Below are 17,896 nucleotides of genomic sequence, written 5' to 3'. Positions count from 1 at the left end.
TTGGCTATTATGGTTGAACTGAGAGAGTAGCTTATCTTGCACTTCTGGAATTTCTCATAACCCTACAACAAAGCACTATTGATTTTTTTTTAAGGCGGTCAGGAGGGGAGGAGGGATTGCAGAAGGTCTTATGGAAATGTGCTCAGTTTGGTTAAACAGCTGCACCAAATAATACTGAGTCTAGAACCTAACACTAATTTTGTAACCCCTGAACTAGGCAGCTGCTGTTTCCTCCTAATTAGCACACCTTGGCCCTGCATTAAAGTGTTTAGCTTAACAATACTTATTCATTCAGTTTAAAGCCTCCACACTTTTTGGTGGGCATTGGCTCCACAAGCTGATGGCATCAACTCTTAAGTTCAAGGTCTGGTTCCAGTCCTAAAAGTCAAAGCAGATGGGGACATAATTCAGAGAGCAGAAAACATCCTTCATCCTAAAACCTACAGGCTTTCAGGGGCTGTTTCTGTCTCAGTACCTAAAATTGCTTTTCATCATACGGCATAAGCAGAGGTTTGAGAGAGGGTGTTCCTATCCTCACTGCGGACGAGGCACAATGGGTATTTTCTAGCTAACAGATCACTGTACATATTTATTTATTTATCAAATGGCAGCATTTTGTTTTCAGGGAACTCTAATTCTTTCTGTGCATTGTAGAAGTGATATTATGAAATGCCAGTCAGCAGGAAAAATAAGAAAAAGGACCTAAGAAAGTAATGTATTTGTCCCCCATTTTCCAGAAAATAAATTACCAATGAAGCGGGGACTGTCTTTAGGCAAGGCTTCAAGAGGCAGATTAGACAGCAAAACTATTTCCTTGTTTTAGTGAAAAACAGTTTTCTCTGAAGTCAGGAATTCAGGGGTATTTCTAAAGAAAATAGTCTTACAGCAAAAGTGCAAATTGAGCAGCACTGAATAGAGCAGCTAACTCACTGATCCTCCTAGCTAAGCAATGCCAATTAAAGAGCCATCCATAACCAACCAAGTACAAAAGTATTGATCTCAACTGCCACAAAGAAGATGTGCATGAAGCAGTATTATTTTCTGAAGCGCAAGTAAAAGATTGGGTGGAAGTGTTCCTCAGTTGTTTTGCTGTAAGCAACCCCATTCTGTGCAAAGTTCTTACCACTGAATTTGTGCTAGCATATGCATTAATTTCTAGCACTTGGTTCTAGAATATTCTATAGAAAAGAGCCCTGCAAAAATTCTCAATATTGAACAAATTTTCTAATATTAAAACATAAACGTGCATTTCCAACATTTTGTCCTCTGTAAGAAGCTGCGAACACGATACTCTCTGTTTCCTGTTTGGATGCAGTCAGTTTGGGGTTTCTGGAGTGATTGTTGGCTTCAGCTGAAAGCCTTTAAAGATGATTAGGGCTGTGAAAACTCTTGCATTCTCCTGGCAGTTACCCATTTACACATTTGTCTGGAATGCAGAATGCAGCAGAGACTGCACACTTGTATCTCAGAAGTGCTGCTACCCACAAACCCGTGACTCACCTTGAGTTTACAGTGCATCAGTGGTGTGTGGTGGTCTGGAGAGTTTGCAGGCAGCTCGTGGGTACAGCAGGTCTAATCTTAATACTGCTAGACATTAATTTCTGTTTTATCGATAGAGATAGTGTTGGCCAAGCTACAGGAGTTGCCCTGTGCTCTCTTGCTCTCATTGGAACTTGTAAGAGCACATTAGTTACAGGTAGCCTGTCAGGTCAGGACGGACAGTCTGGGGATGTGTTAATCTTTAGATACTTAATGTGAATACTGAGCAGATTTTCAGAGAATCTTCAAAGCAGTCTAGTAGAGTGAAGACTTCAGTGGTCATTTGAATTCCCAGCCCTTGCCCATTTCTCTTCACATAACCAAGCTTTGGGATAAAATGTTTCTGGGAAGTCTGAAACACAGCTGACCTGGTAGATAGGCACAGTGAGATCCTGAGTCTTCTCTTATATTTTAAAAGAAAACAAACCCCAACTGTTCACAGTTCCCCATGAGTGGAATCCGGGAATGCCTTCAGATGAGGGAAGACTCAGCTTCAACTAGAAGCCAGACAGCTGATATTTGTAACTTGGGAGGTCTCTTTTGGATTAAAGGGCAGAAAATCTTTGTCTCATTAGGAAAGCCATTTGCATCGACTGTGTGTGAGGACTTTGAGTGTGGAATCCTTATTAGAGGAACTGCAATAAGATAAACAAAATGATCAGACTATGCCACTGCAGAAAATACACAAAAACAAATAGTCATTTAATCCGGGTGGAAGAAATGCTTTGGAAGTTGAAGTGGAAGAGATTCACAATGAAATTAAGAGGCTGTTGTAGAAAGGAATGATTATTTGAAAAAAAGAGAACACATATGCACACATTAAAACAAACAAACAACAAAAAAAGTAACCCTCAAAACAAAAACCTACTGAAAGAAATAAATCTAAAATGAAATGAGAAAAGTAATGCATTCCTACTAATCCCCCCCTTCCTTCTGTGTTTAATTTTGTAAAGCAGTCATAAACCTTGCTAAACAATCAAAAAATTAAATGTTGCAGTATAATTTATGGTGGTTACAGGATAAATGAGAATGCACCCTAATTAGTAAATTGCATGTTTATTTTATTTGCTTAACATGTAATTTAGATTGGATAAATGCGCTTTGACTGGCTATGGCACCTTGGTATCCTCATTTGGTGTAATTTTTAATCATATTGTTTTGGAATTTTATTGCAACATTATACAGTTGATATAACAGTGTGCAATTAGGTATGCTCAGTTCACACCTTGCTCTTGAGGAAATTACTTTTTATCTGTATTTGGATGGAGCACTTTGTATGGCAAGTGAGACCTTGGGAGTAATAAAGAATGCACATTGTGGGCGCTAGAGCTGCAATCTGAGTAGTAAATAATAATAGTAATGATAGCGCCTTGTGGAAGGAAAAAAACACCCTTAGAGTAGGCAACTGGAAATTATTATTCAGTGCAGTGTTAGGAGCTTTATAGGAATGTCTTGACATTCCAGCTAAACTGAGGGAAGATGAGGAGACTTGTTCTAAGCGCTGTGCATAGCCAGGTGGGGAGAGTTTTTCCACCCAGCACAAGTTAGGAGAGGAGGCGGGTGTTGAGAAAGGGCAGGTAGGTGATGTGGGACGTGGCAGATTCTCAAACAAAACTACTGTCCCAGTCCTTGATTTTGTTCCTGCACTTCTGTTACACTCTTATCCACGTCAGGATGCAGAGCAGCTAGTAACATGCAATAAAAATGTCGGCAGGGCTGCATAAAAAGATAGTGCACTGGGGGAAGCAAGCATGGGTACAGAGCATGTTCCGGTAATTCTGAGACCTAAAAATATTAATGCACTGCTTGGTTTGTTTGCGGTTGTGTATCTGATGATACATCAGGGAGCATCCATCTGGGATCTGCTCATCGCGTTTTGACTTCAATGGGCTTTGACTCTGGAGCTCTCATTTCCCTGTTGTTCATTTTGGTATTGTTAGGTGGTGACAGGACTAAAGAAGGCAGTGTCTGTACAGTGTAGAAATTCAGATTTACTTTACCATCCGTATTTAAATCCCCACTTTACATAAAAGGATGGCAGCATACTCAGATACTGTGTAGATGCTACTGGAGATAATAAGACTAAAACTTTGGGATTAGGAAAAAAAAATATATATTTTAAAAACAAAAATATTCACTAAATTAAGAAAAATAGAAATTAATTAAGAAAAATATAAATTAATTAAGAAAAAGTAGAAATTAATAGAGAATGTTAATTTTGCAGATGAGGCATGCAAGGCTTACAGACCATTTAATTTAAAGATCTAGAATATATATCAGCAGTAGAATTTTGTACAGTACTTTGACTTACAGCAGTTTGACTGTCATTTTCACATTCTGTGGAGTTTTTCCATAAGGGATGCCCAAATATTGCACGTATGCCAATCAGAGATCCCAAGCGACTCTATGTCAGAAAGATTGATGCTGGGCCAGATTATGCTTTCAGTCACACAGGTATAAATCTGGGGTAACTCTGTTTTCCTGCTCCCACTGAGGGCAGAATCTGTCCCGCTTTCCTTTCCTCTTTGTGTTTGAGTAATGGGCCCTGTAATGCACCCACGTGGCTCTGATCATTTGGCTGTGGCAGGACGTTGGTAGGTATTGCTTGAACACTGCCATTCCTGACTTTTTCACAGCTAATTTAAGAAATTTGGTTTAATGTAAGTTTCACAATTTGAAACAATACCCTTTAAGAGAACACAGGCAATTAATCCTAACTGCATGCAAGCTTGTTAACTTTGCTTAAAATTGGATCATATCTGAATGACAAACATAGACTAGAATCAAAACATCTTTTTGAATATTGTCGAAAAATAGAAGAAAAAAGCAGAGGAGAATTTTTCTGTTTTTTTTTAATTATTATTATGATTATTATTGTGATTATTATTATTCATTGATGCATTAGAAAGTTTAAATAATATTTACGGGACCCATCAAGTAGATGTCATAGTGATGTAAGAAAATATCTGTGGTATGTAGAGGCAGTGATGCAGCTCTTATAAATATCTGTATTGCTCTATAAAGGCAGACAGTGCTTCCCAGCATTCCTTATGGAACGCAGGGAGAATTGCATGGACCTCTTGAATAATTAATATAGCTTTCAGAACAGTAGTCATGGAAACCCTGGCAGTGTCACATGTATGGATTTTAGGAATTAGGCATGTTTCGAATTGCACATTTAACCAAAAAAGAGCATGTAGTAAGTCCTAAAGATCAGAAGCGTTTTCTTAGTGAATCTTGTTTGCACTGATGAGCACACATATCATGTATTTTTGGATACAAATAATATTTGGATGCCTAAAAATTTACATGCTAGCTATCGGAAGGGCCATTAGAGGCACTAACTGCCCTGAGTCATCTCTTAGATGTCTTATTCCTCTTTTTCTTTCCTGCACCCCAGTCCCCTGAAGATACTAGGATGTAAACTAGGTTTTAAATTGTATAGCCAATTGCTATTCACTTAAAAGACCACAGCTTTACCACTAAGTTGTGAGGCTCTTTCTATTAGTTCAGTTGTGTGGCTTTTTATCTGCTCAAAAAATGTCTCTTCGAGATCAATATTGTCATTACCTTGGGTGTGTATGTGAAAGAAGTCAACCAGGCAGCAGTGAAAAGCTATCATCCAGTCCTCAATAATATTGTACGTGGAAGGAATAAAAATACATGGAAGTTATTTATAGACCATAAACCCCCTGGTTTCATAAACCATTTTATACTATTATTTGTCCAAGTCTACAGAGTCTCTCCTGAGTTCAAGGCACACTCAAAAGCCTCTGTTCTTTATTTCTGGCTGTTTGAATGGAGAAATTAATTAGAAATACACTTAGCAATTTCTGGACATGAAAAAGCCATTTGGCCTGGTAAGTCTGCTTTCTTTTACCTTTTTTAATACTTTGTTTTGTCACTCTCAATCTACTCTCTACTATAATAATATCAATCTGTTTCATAAACTCATTGAGACGTCGTGGCAGTAATATTACTTGGCAGCATAATATGGCATATTCATTACTCTCAAAGCAAAATGATTTTTCTGTACATTTTGTGATCCAGATTCCTCAATTTGATGCACACTTGTGGCTTTCATTGAAGTTGATGAGCATTTTATATCTGTCTCTGATAGCAGGCACTGGCTTATTCTTTCCAAATGTAAAACAGTGCCTATAGTTTGTTTTGCTTTTCTTTGTTTTTGTTTGTTTGTTTGTTTTTAACTGCTAATGAACAGATTCTACCTTATCTCTGTGCTGTATTTAAAAGGTTCCTAATGTGAATTGAAATACTTCTGTTCAATCACTTCAAACTGATCTCTTTCCTAGCAAGTATAAATTCAGTTACATTGACCTGTCTGGCCAAATCTTCTTAAGAACCTTGAACAACATTGGGTACTTAATGTTGCACCCTCTCTGTAGTAAAACTAACTTACCTGTGTGGTGCTTAAACTGGACAGAATTCCCGCAATGAAGTAGTTATTACAGAAATGATCTAGCTTCTTATGATTTGTATTCCAGCCTTTTGTTGATGCATCTCCGTGTCCTTGTTGCTTTTTCTTTTGCTGCAGCCGTGCCACGCACAGAATGAATGGTTTCAGAGATTTTTTTGCACTAAGCTCTAAATACCTTTCCAGTCATTCTGCACATTGCTCGGCCATTCCTTTTCAGGTGAATTTCCTCCCTCCTGGCTTATTACACTCCAGCATTCCCACTTAGGTCATTTATCTGTAGACTTTGTATGTTAGCGATGGAAGCAGCCATAATGCTCACAGAACCAACTCAGAAAGATGTGTAAATATCTACTGCCTATTGGAAGTGTCTCATAATTACCTGAGAACCTTCAAAACCCTGGAAAACCTGTGTAGTTGCTAATCTTCTCAGGTGTAGTATTTTCTGGGAAGAGTCTGCAGGGAGTTAATTAAAATACTGCATCTCCTTCACACTTTTTAGTGATTAGAGAAGTTAAAGGAGGACAAGAAATTGGTCCAGGACTGTAAATGCATGCTAGACAATTTACTGATGAATCAAACTGTCATTCCCACAAAAACAGTTGGGGTCACATAGGAATTATAACCAATCCAAGAGCTTACTTTAATTGCGTGTTTGTCTCTCTTCATTTTCTCCTGCCTTTCAGGTAGGACTTCAGTGTATTAGTAGAAAAAAGCCTTCCTCCTGCCAATGTGAACCTATACATTCGTGGTACCAGTGCTGTCTTAAACCCATTACTACTCGGGCTGTTACATTTCCCTTGAAGTTAGATCTCTTACTCTGTTCCCTATGCAATAATTGAATTTGTTTCTTAACTCCCAAATACTGCTTTCTTTCTAGTTTTCACTTACAAATACAGGTGCCAGTTTCACCTATCATTCAACGCAGTGAGAGTTTTTATGATTACTTTATCACAGTGTCACTTTATCATGGATGTGTTATTGTGAACGTATCATTCCTTACTTTGGATAATAAAGGCTTGTTACAGTTACTGATGTTTGTAGATGGTAAAAGACGGTCAGGTTTGACTCTACTATACTCACGGATGTAGAATACTTGCAGAATATTACAGGCTGTTGGTATCTGTTGTGTTGGTCTTCTGCTTTACCTTGGTATGTTTGCATAGCACTAGTCTCCTGCTTTTTAGTGCTCTAATAAAACAAAGCCATCTAAAGTCAGCTTAATGACTTCTGCTAAAATCCAGCTGTCTCCTGGTTTTGGTGCAGAAAGTTATTCAGCTGTTAGTTAGCTTCCTTCTTGCAGAAATACATTTGTATACATATACACACAGACACACGCAATTTTATAGTTTCAAACAATTGATGGTTCTGTCATATCTGCAAGTAATCTGCAGTACCATCATTGCTGTGACCTTTCAGGCCACTGAATGTAAATCACATTCTTACCCTCCGGTGGTCTCAGTGGCAAATGAAAATTACTCAGAGATTGTGTTCGAACAGTGCCTGTCAAGTCAGCTGGCAGTGCAAGAAGCATACCATCATTCTGGTCACACTGGTATATTTCCAAAGGTACACCAACTGCAGTGTTCTACAATGCAATCTGTGGTTAGTTGAGGTACTGTGTTAGCTGTCACATGCGTGCTCATAACCATTGTGTTCTTCCTGACTCCTACCCCCTGTTGATGGAAATCCCCATTCTTACTTCTTCAGCCATCAAATCTCTCTGTAAACATTATTGACTTTGTGGGTTTGGACTTTTCAGACTGATGTCTTACAGTAACATCATTCCAGGGAATTGGTGGAAGATCATTCTTACACTGTACTCTGCCAAAATATGCATCCTTCTTTACAGAAAGATTTCAAAGTCCAGGCAGTGCTTTGGCACTTGGAAACTAAGTAGGGTATAACGCCAGGCCCCTGGGAAGAACACAATGCAAACAGAAGCAAGCTCAGAGGAGCAGGTAGTCGTGGAAATTCTTCTCACGGACTACTAAAATCATCATCTCCTGGTGTGATCCAATGTGCACGTTGTGCTCAAGAGTAACCCTAACTTGTACACGTTTGCTTCTCTCCTGAAGAATTTTGATCACAACTTTGATTCCTTTTTTAAAAAACAAAAAACTAACAAACATACAAAAAAAGAAGAACTTTAATTCATTTCATTCATTCTCAGGATCAGTAATTAGGATTTCTACAGAAATCAGTAGTCAGATGAATGAGTAGCACTGTTCTTATTTCATCCACTGTTGCTTCTCACGCGACTTTAACAGCATCAGTCATATCTCACTTTTGTTAGACATTTCAACTTTTTAATTTGTCACTTTTCACCAAAAGATCAAACAAAGAGGGGAAGCACTTGTATGACATCTGGAGCCTTAGTTCTCAGCGCATGCACGTACAGCACGTGCACTTGAACAGCAGTTCTTACAATGGCATTCACCATGTCAGGCTTTGTTCTGGATTTGTTCTCCTCTCAGACATCCAATGGAGAAATCTGGAGTCCATCTCTTTTCTCTTTCCATGAAATTCTGCATGTAACTGGCTGCAGGAATATCAAAACACATTTATTTCTGATTTAGCAAAATAAAAAAAATGTTTATTTGGATATTTTGGTGTTTGTAGTTTGCCTTCATCATCTGCACAGTATTGTTTAAAGTGGGCTGATACAAAGCTGGATTAAAGAGGCTCAAAGCAGATCTGATGTATACGTTGCCAGTAGCAAGGGAGGTATGAATGCTGCAATGGGCTTTGGGTCTTGTTTCCATTCGCTCAGAGTGGGGATCAGGTGAGCCCCTGTACATCGTAGAGCAAAAGAAACTGAAACTGTGGATCTTTGCCATGAATCTACATGGTACGTGGCCAGTTTAGAAGTGAAACAGTTTGGTTTAGCAGTATGGAAGTCTGAAAATGCTCTCATCGTACCTATCGCAGCAGGGCTCTTGATGCAATGACAAGATGATCAGCTTGACAGACTGACAACTTCCTTTTTTAAACACACACAAAAATAGAGAGGGGAGGTTCAAAAGAGTGGGAGGGAGAAGAAAAGACAAAAAAGCTTAGCTCTCCTGATGTGGCTTCTTTAATTTGCTGTCAGTGATGCCACCGATGTTAATTCTGGCAGGGTTAATTATGAGAAATTAAAAAGCTGCTCAGAACAGACTGTACCCTTCGTACTCCAATAAAGAGGCAGTTCTGGTGTGAGAAAATTTCTTCATTAATATACATCCCCAAAGGGCTACCGCATGCAGCTTTCTGAATATGAATCATAAACTCCCGAGGACCCTGCAGGAAGCAGGGGAGATAGGATTCAGAGATTGACTGTGTTACTTTTACTGCTTCAGGAGAATGACGTTCAGGCTGGCAGGAAATCACCATGCCAGTGACATTTGGAAAGAAGAATTTATTAATTTGCATGATGGCATGTTACAAGCTTTGAAATATGGTTTTAAATATGTTATGTACAGACACTGTTGTATCAGTGTTCTGAACGTCAGTCTGTAATGCATACAGCTGTTAACATGGAACGTAGCATAAGCACTGTAATTGTTTACCATTTAGTATTTTTGCAAAAATGGCTTTAGGGCATGCATTTATTTCTCAGGAAATTTCACTGGCTTCTTGCAAACTCGGCTCTGTAATACTCTTAACCTAATACGTTCTACTAAATGGCAATCTGGTTACACAGGATACATTGCAGAAAGTAAACCGAGAGGAATAGCACATACAAACTGTGCAGCTCTAAAATATAAGCTGAAAAAAAAAGAAAAAGAAAAAAGAATATGGCCCAGAACAATAATCTATAATTTATATTAGTGTAACTTGGCAAAGCCACATTACCAAGCAGGTGTAAGTTCAAATGAAGCCAGGAAAAAATAAAAAATAAAAATTAAATGCCTCAGTGGTATTAACTTTCAGCAGAAATAAAACCCTATTGTTTAAAAATAAAATAAAAATAATAACAATATGCTCAGAGCACTTGTAGTGTAACTGTGATGCTGACAGGGTGTTCCAAAACGCTGCTGCACTTCTGAAGACCTGGGAAAGGTATTATGATCTGTAAGTCATTACTGTTAAAAAACAAAAACAAAACCAAAAGCAGTTCAGCAAAGTTAACTTACAGCACAGAGGTCTGAAAGTAAGCCAGAGAATTAATTTTCATAAGAAAACGTTTCTTTTTTGTCCTCTAAAGCACCAGTATACTGCGTGTAGCCTTTCATTCAAGAATCTCAACAGGCTTCACAAGCATTAATTAATTAACCTTAAGAGCAGCTATGGTCCATGGATATTATTTTAAAACGCATTGAAAATGGTCACTCCGAGGGCTGATAAAAATCAATGGAGGTGGACCTCTACGGAAATGAAACAGATTATTTATAGCAGTTGAGAGTACTTGAGGACAACCTCTTAGGAGAAGATGTTACTTAAGCAGATTGCTTTTTCAGTCAGGTTACCTGGTGAATTACTGTTGCCTTACCAGTAACTTTGTGTTGGGGCAGTTCGGACTTGTGGGGCATCATTTGTGCATCTGCAATCACTGGTTAGCATGCTGGGATCTCTCTTGTGGCAGCTCTTTCGATATCGAGCTCACTCTGCCTATCGACAGCCTTTTGTTTTCCAGTTTCTTTATTAACATGGAATTAAAGGCACAGGTAGACAGAAGATCACAGGACCACCACAGCCACAAACCCAGTGTGATGTAGTACCTTTGTGGCTGAGGATCAAAACAACTCCATTTCCATGCCATTTTCTTTGTTCTAATGCTGGAATCCCACTTTCCACCTATTCAGTTAAACATCTGCTATCAAAACCAGGAGAGAGATTAGGTATGTGCTGTAAAAATGGCATTTCCTTTGCCACTGAAAAATGACTTTAACATTTCCAGGAATAAAGACCTCCTTTGTTTTTTTTTTTTGTTTTTTTTTTTCCCTAATCCCTGTCTCCAATTTCACCTTAGATGTGTGTGTCCCTCCCAAGCCCTGAATCCCTGCTGTCACCAGCTGTGCATTTGTTGGCAGAAAGCCACTTATCAATGTTAAGGATGAACTTTGAGGCTCATTGAATCATTCATTGTAATCCTCATGTAACAAACATAACATTTCAGCAAGATTTCTAATTACCTTTTTTTCATAATGCCCTGTTACTGCTGAAATGGCTCTGGTGGCACACACAGAAAAAAACATGAAGCTGTAAATCTATTGACTGGAGCAACGGCAGGAAGGAAAAAATGTAGAAGGGGAGAAGGTCATTTTTATAATTAGTGTAATACATCAACAAGCTAGGAACCTGAAATGGAAGAAGTTGTTAGAAATGGAAATTGGACTAAAAGGGAAAGTTCATCTGGAAGTATCTTCTTCCTCACTTCCCTTCTTATACCCTACACTCCAGAGCAGCCCTTCTGACAGTTCCTGGCTATACTGTTCTCACAGCCTGACTTTGCAACCCAATACGAAGGTTCGTACCCTTCTGCAAAGCAACTGCTTTAAAATATTCATATGGTAAAGATGAATGCTGTTCCCAAAAGGCTCCAAACTGCTGCTTCCAAAGCTTGAAGGTGAGTAAAGCAGCAGATCAGAGCCGGGCTGGCTTGTGCAGCCATCCTCATTATGTTGCATTTGGATTGGTATTGCTCGATTAAAACTCAGGGCACCCAGTAGTTCCCAGCATTGAAAGAAGGAATGTGCAAGTCTCAGGGGCATGTTAAGGATGGTCAAAATTCTGACAGATGAGATAAGCCTTATTCAAGATCCTTTGATTTCTAGCAGTCTTTTCCAGACATCAGTGCATTATTTCAGGAAAGATCATGAAAACTGCTCTGTTTCCAACTGGATTTTTCATCTAAAATGCAGCTCACTTGCAACTTGTTACTGTCTAAAGAGAATGCTAACACTGCCACATTTCCTCATTAGCTTTGCATAAGACAGACTCCTGTGTCACAGCTGATGGAGCCTTTATGAGCCTTTTAGCCAAATGACTGATGTTTCCCTCGTTATGTCAGATCTGAGGGCACTGCTGGCATCTTTCTTTATTCGCTGTCTAACACCATCAATCGAGCAGCTGCCATGCACCCATGATCAGGCTGATTATTAAAATGTGCTCAGGAGGCTGCCGACACCAATTTTCTTTCATCTGAAGAGGCCAATATACACTGGCTCAAGCCGACAGTTATGTACATGGAATATTTAGTGCAGAAGCCAGCAGGTAAGACTGAAGCTGATTCCTTACAATCTGTATCCAGTCCATTGGAATTATGATTCAGATGTTAAAGGAACAACAGTGATGTTTTTGTTTTTCCTCTCCTTTTATAAAATACGGCATATTTTCTCTAAAGCACTCCTTACTCTTATACCCAGGTGTCCCTGGTGATGAGAAGTCACAGTCAGTGAAGAGCTCATTAAGCTTGAGTCCTGCTAAAAACAGACCCGTGTGTGACTGCTCACCCCTGACGTTTATAATACCACTTTTGCTCTATTGTCTCTTCACTCACCCATACGTCAGTCTGTCTTAATGGGAGACAGCCTCTTCTTTCCTCATGCTAATAGCAAGAACCAGTGTGGTTCAGAGCCAGGGGCCAACCCAACCTGTTGGAGATTGATCAGGAGCTCAGGCTCAGCCAGAGCTTCCCTGCCCACAGCAAACAACAGCAGCTGAGCCGGGCACTCAGCTGTGCAGCTGGGAACTCTTCAGCCACTCTCCCCTCTGAGGTCTCTAATCTTGATTTCTTCATCTCCCAGTAGTAAGTTCAAACCATTATTTCTGTTGCACTTGCCATTTCACAATTAAAGGATGATCTGTGAACGTTTGTTGTTTTCTGTTTGTTTGTTTCTTTTTATTCAAGAGGTGAATGTTCTTTTCTAAGGAATATTTTAAGTTCAGCGGATAGTTTTGTTTTAGTACCATTGCATGGTTGTGTATGAGTAAAAGATATGCATAATCCATCTCATAGAGGTTTATGTATAGAATCATGTATACATTTCAAGCATAGCATTAGAGAGAAGGAGGGGAAGAACTACCTGTGTGCCTGAGCAAAGGATGCTGCAGAGAAAGGGGGCTCTTGCAAAATGCGCTGCTCCTTGGAGTGGGGATCCCTCGCTGACCCATCATGGCACTCTTAGTGCTGCTAATTAGCTGCACAACACTGCAGGGCATTCAACTCTTAGTGCCTGTCTCAATTCACACTCAAGAAGTTATTTCTTGTGTAGAAGGCTCCTCAGGGACAGGGAGTAGAAGCAAGAGCGAATGAATGACAAGTGCTGGGAGCAAAGCCCCGCTTCCTTTGCACTGTGTTTTGTTGGTACTCGGAGGACTTGGTGGGAGATCTGGCGTAGGACATGTCACAGGGAAGACAATCCCAAAAAGAAGAACGCTGATGTTCTCACACTTCCAAACAGCAGGCAGCACTGCCTCGGTGAGAGGAGCTTTGTGTGGTAGTGGGTGCGTGCATGCACGTATGGTGAGCGCACCGAAAGTTTGTGGAACAAAGTCCTTGTTCTGCAAACACCATAGAATCAACATGACTTCTAATAGAATGATATTCTGTGATGTTAAGTGAAGACATTTTTCATGGCCCACCTGCTAGTGTAACTAATTAACAGCCGCTCTCATTAATTACATTGATCAGGATCATAAAATAATTTCAAGTTGCTGAACATGATCAAGAGGAGTAAAGTGGTTTCACTTTAATCTCTTAATGATTTTTTCATGATTAATCAAAATATACGCAGCTATTTGATCTATTTTTTTTTTACTTCATGGGACTGCAACTCAGGGCAATTACAGTAGGCACAAAGTTGATGCGAAGAGAGCAACATCTCATCCGGCAGCTAATGAAGCAGTAAGGCATGATGGGAGAGGGTGTGTGTTATTATGCGAAAATCACCTCCGGAGGAGGGGGTGTGGGATTTTGTTTTGTTTTATCAAGAAAAAGTACACATGAAGACCTCTGCTCCCGCAGGAGCTTGGTTGTCTTCATATAACCACACACCCTGCTGTTGCCTTTTGCTAGCAGGAAATTCTTCAAGATTTTATAGAAAACTGAATTAAGGGGGAAAACCTCTTACCACAGTCTGATGGGCAGCTTCCATTTAAAGGTCATGACTGCGCAGCTACCAGCTTCTCTCACTGAGTCTGTGAATGTTGTATAGAACTGCTTTTGACCGTATGCAACTCTCTTTTGATGAAGACATGGTCTTCCTTCCCAGTTTTTTCCCTTTACACAGCTGCTACACCATGAGCTCAGGTTGCTGACACGGATGTGGTGGTAAATGGTGGTCCTTCAGGTATAAAGCTTCCATCTTTGTACATGCTCCAAATAATATACAAATCCTGAAAAACGCTCACAGTGATGTTTGTCATAATTTATTGTACTGTTATTACTACTCTTGACCTCAAATTACTGAAACATTAACAGTGTTTTTCATGGTCACAGAATTGGAATGGTTTATATCCAGTCTGAGATAGCAACATCTCTGTACACGATACAGAGATGTACATGGCAATTCATAGATGCCACAGGTATACATATTTTAAAAAAGGATGACATTGTTTCTGGTGCTTAGTTACGTGTGACTGTCAGCCACCCAGTCTCAGATACCTCCCAGAGATTGACAGTGAGCCTCTGTACTTGTGAAACACGCTTGGTATCTGCAGGGTTCCCCAGTACCTGACACAGGTGTGGCAGGCTGCTCCTTTGTTCCCTGGGAGCAGAGCTGGCAAGAGCACATGGCAGGACCACCAGGTGATGCTCCTTGGGGCCATGCTGCCCTTGGCATGCTGTGCTCTCACTGGGAGCGCATAGCAAGGAGAAAGCAGCTGTGTTGGATGGCACTGCTGCCGGTTCTGAGCAATGAGAAATTCAGCCATTTGTTCCTGTGAAAACTGTACCAGACAAATGTTTTGTACTTAAGGCTTGGAGATTTTTTCCTGATTCGGTGGCTTGTGGTTGGACTTACTGTGGCTTACCCAGCAACAGAAATACAATGATGTAGTCTGTCATGATAATGCTTTCTGTGTGGCCGTAAAGATCCACAGAATTTAACCTAGTTTTGGATGAGATAACTAGATTTAGATCAATCACAGTCATTTTGTAGAAGAGAGAGAATATTAACTTGGTCTTGAAATGTGATTAATTCCAATTTGCTCTTTTCAAAGATAAGCGACGCTCACAATCCTGTTAATTAAAAAAGTCTGAGTTTTCCATTTTTACTTCATGCACTGTTTTTCAGTGAAATAAGTTTGTCTTTTTCCTTCTTATTATTAATGCTCAGCTCAACATACCACAGGCTTCCTGAAGGAAAAGTAGTGTGTACTTGTTGTGACCCTGTGAAATGAAGATGAATGGTCTCATGCAAGATACATTATGGGCTTTATGACATGCATAAATATATAGCAGGTTGTATCCCTTCCATAAAAATGTTCTTAGGTTTCCAATATTGTGTTTTAATGCAGTTTTGTTAACAGGATGACAAATTGCAAAAATATGTATGTATTGAAATAGGGTCCCAGATTTGTGTGCCGTTCATTCCACTGTCGGCAATTGCTGCTTCTCAAGCTAGAGTCTGACTTTGACCTTGCTAAATATTCATCTCTTGTCTACTCCACTGCTTGATTAAGCCAGGCAGCTTTCTGCGTGTAGCTGTATTGGGCATGAATTTGACCACCACGTGGAAACACTTTTTTGGTCAATGTTAGGATGAGCAAGACCTTGTTAAAATCTAAACAAGCACAGGACATAGAAGATGTGCGTGATTTCGAAACTCTGCTTTCTTATGAGAACTACTGATTCCACATCTTATCTTCAACATGCAGCAACTGTCAGGCCTGTGTTACATGTTAAGAGGAAGTGTGTGTTATTAAAGTACTGTAAGTGGCCTAGCTAAGAATACTAAATTACCTTTAAGCTAAAACAGCAAAAAAGGGGAGGGGAAGTGAACTGTCACTTTATAACAGGCTTTATTCTTTTTTGTTGAGAGCATTTGGATTTTACATCTTCTTATGCTGCTAGGTTCAGCTACTAATAAAAACAATGATGTACTGTACTGTGACTGTATATGGTGTGTGTACATGCAGAGTGTTCTCTGTTTGCTCCCCATTGCTCAGTCATTACGTCTAACGCACTGTGAACACCACTGCAGCTAACAAGCTGCTCTGTGCTCAGACATGAGTCACTGTTAATGGATAGGCTGCAGGTCACATCCTGAATGTGCCAAAAGTTTTGTGCATAGCGTCCTTTGCAGCATTCAGCTGAGTTTTGTCATTTGACATAAGCCCAAGGTCTGATCCTTAGTTGAAAAATAAATGCTAAAACAAACTGTGGTTTTAAAATTGGATTGCCTAATTATTGTAGTTATTCAAGAAGGTGCAAGAATGTTTGTACCTGTAAGCATCCAGGTGTTTTGATCTTTTGAAGTAAGCAGCAGTCACAGTTTTTGAATGTCCTGGCTGGAATTTAGCAACACAATGAACCACTGTATAGATATCCCACATGGTATCAATTGAAGCTCCATTTAAGACCTAATCGTTGGCCCATACAAGCAGAGGAAAGCTTGGCTAGACAGATGGAAAAAGCTGCTTTAAGAAGGGATCAGAAAAGGCATTGCTACTCGGCTGGCCTAAATCCACTAATCTGATGTTATTATTAGCGATAAGGAGCAGCGACCAGGATAAAATCTCATTCTCTGCAAATGTCATTTAAATAGGACTCTGATATTTTCCAGTCAAGTAGACAGGCTTTAGTCAAATAGTGAGCACTTTATTTGTAAATGCAGGAGGAAAAGAAAAGCTTTAGTTCAGCAAGTTCTTAAGATGTCAGCTTACTGGTATTGATTAATCGTTCAGCGGTGGCAGCTGCTTCTTTATTAAAAGTGTAGCTCTCCATACAAAAGATATCAGACGTAGGAAATGTTTGTTGACAATTTACCTTTTCTCACAATGTGGCAAGCACTCAATCTGTTACACATTCTCCAGCTTTCTGGCTCTACAACTTAGATAATACGCCGGGCAGAGTTTATTAGTCCATCTGTATGATGTAGATTGTGGCAGCTGGACCCCACTGGAAACGTTGCTCTGTGCTGACCCACTCACCGCTTCTGGGATAGGAGTTCATTAACGGAGAGCCAGTCAGGAAAAAGGAAAAACCTCAGTATGGATGTGCTTGGCATATGACCAAAACATGGCCTGAGGACAGATGCGGAAAGAATCACAGAATCATAGCGGTTGGAAGGGATCTCAAGAGATCCTCGAGTCCAACCCCCTGCCAAAGCAGTTCCCTACACCAGGTCACACAGGTAGGCGTCCAGGCGAGTCCTGAATATCTCCAGAGAAGGAGACCCCACCACCCCCCTGTGCAGCCTGTGCCAGTGCTCTGTCACCCTCACCGTAAAGAAGTTCTTGCGCACATTTGTGTGGAACCTCCTGTGCTGCAGTTTCTGTCCATTTCCCCTTGTCCTGTCTCCACACACTGCTGAAAAGAGTCTGGCCTCGCCACTTTGTCCCCCACACCCCAGATATTTATAAACCTGGATCAGGTCCCCTCTCAGTCTTGTTTTCTCAAGGCTAAAGAGACCCAGTTCACTTAGCCTTTCTTCATAGGGGAGATCCTCCAGGCCCTTCCCCATCTTTGTGGCCCTCTGATGGACTCTTTCCAAGAGATCCCTGTCTTTTTTATACTGGGGAGCCCAGAACTGGACACAGTACTCCAGATGAGGCCTCACCAGGGCAGAGGAGAGCAGGAGGATCACCTCCCTTGACCATCTGGCCACACTCTTTTTAATGCATCCCAGAATGCCATTGGCCCTCTTGGCCACGAGGGCACAGTGCTGGCTCATGGTCAACCTGTCGTCCACCAGGACACCCAGGTCCCTCTCTGCAGAGCTCCTCTCCAGCAGGTCATCCCCCAGCCTGTACTGGTGCATGCAATTATTCCTC

General features: G+C 40.4%; 1 protein-coding gene across 2 annotated transcripts in view; it reads left to right on the top strand.

The window, feature by feature from the left end:
- AFF2 (ALF transcription elongation factor 2) overlaps nt 1-17,896 on the top strand; it is a 338,480-nt gene that overhangs the window by 44,105 nt on the left and 276,479 nt on the right. The gene's annotated exons all lie outside the window — the stretch shown is intronic.

This window comes from Cyrtonyx montezumae, unplaced genomic scaffold (genome assembly GCF_038088225.1).
Source record: "Cyrtonyx montezumae isolate F1298 unplaced genomic scaffold, pur_monq_1.0 scaffold_11, whole genome shotgun sequence".
Taxonomy (NCBI): Eukaryota; Metazoa; Chordata; class Aves; order Galliformes; family Odontophoridae; genus Cyrtonyx; species Cyrtonyx montezumae.
Note: the sequence above shows the minus strand (reverse complement) of the source record. Positions and strands in the feature narration are given on the sequence as shown.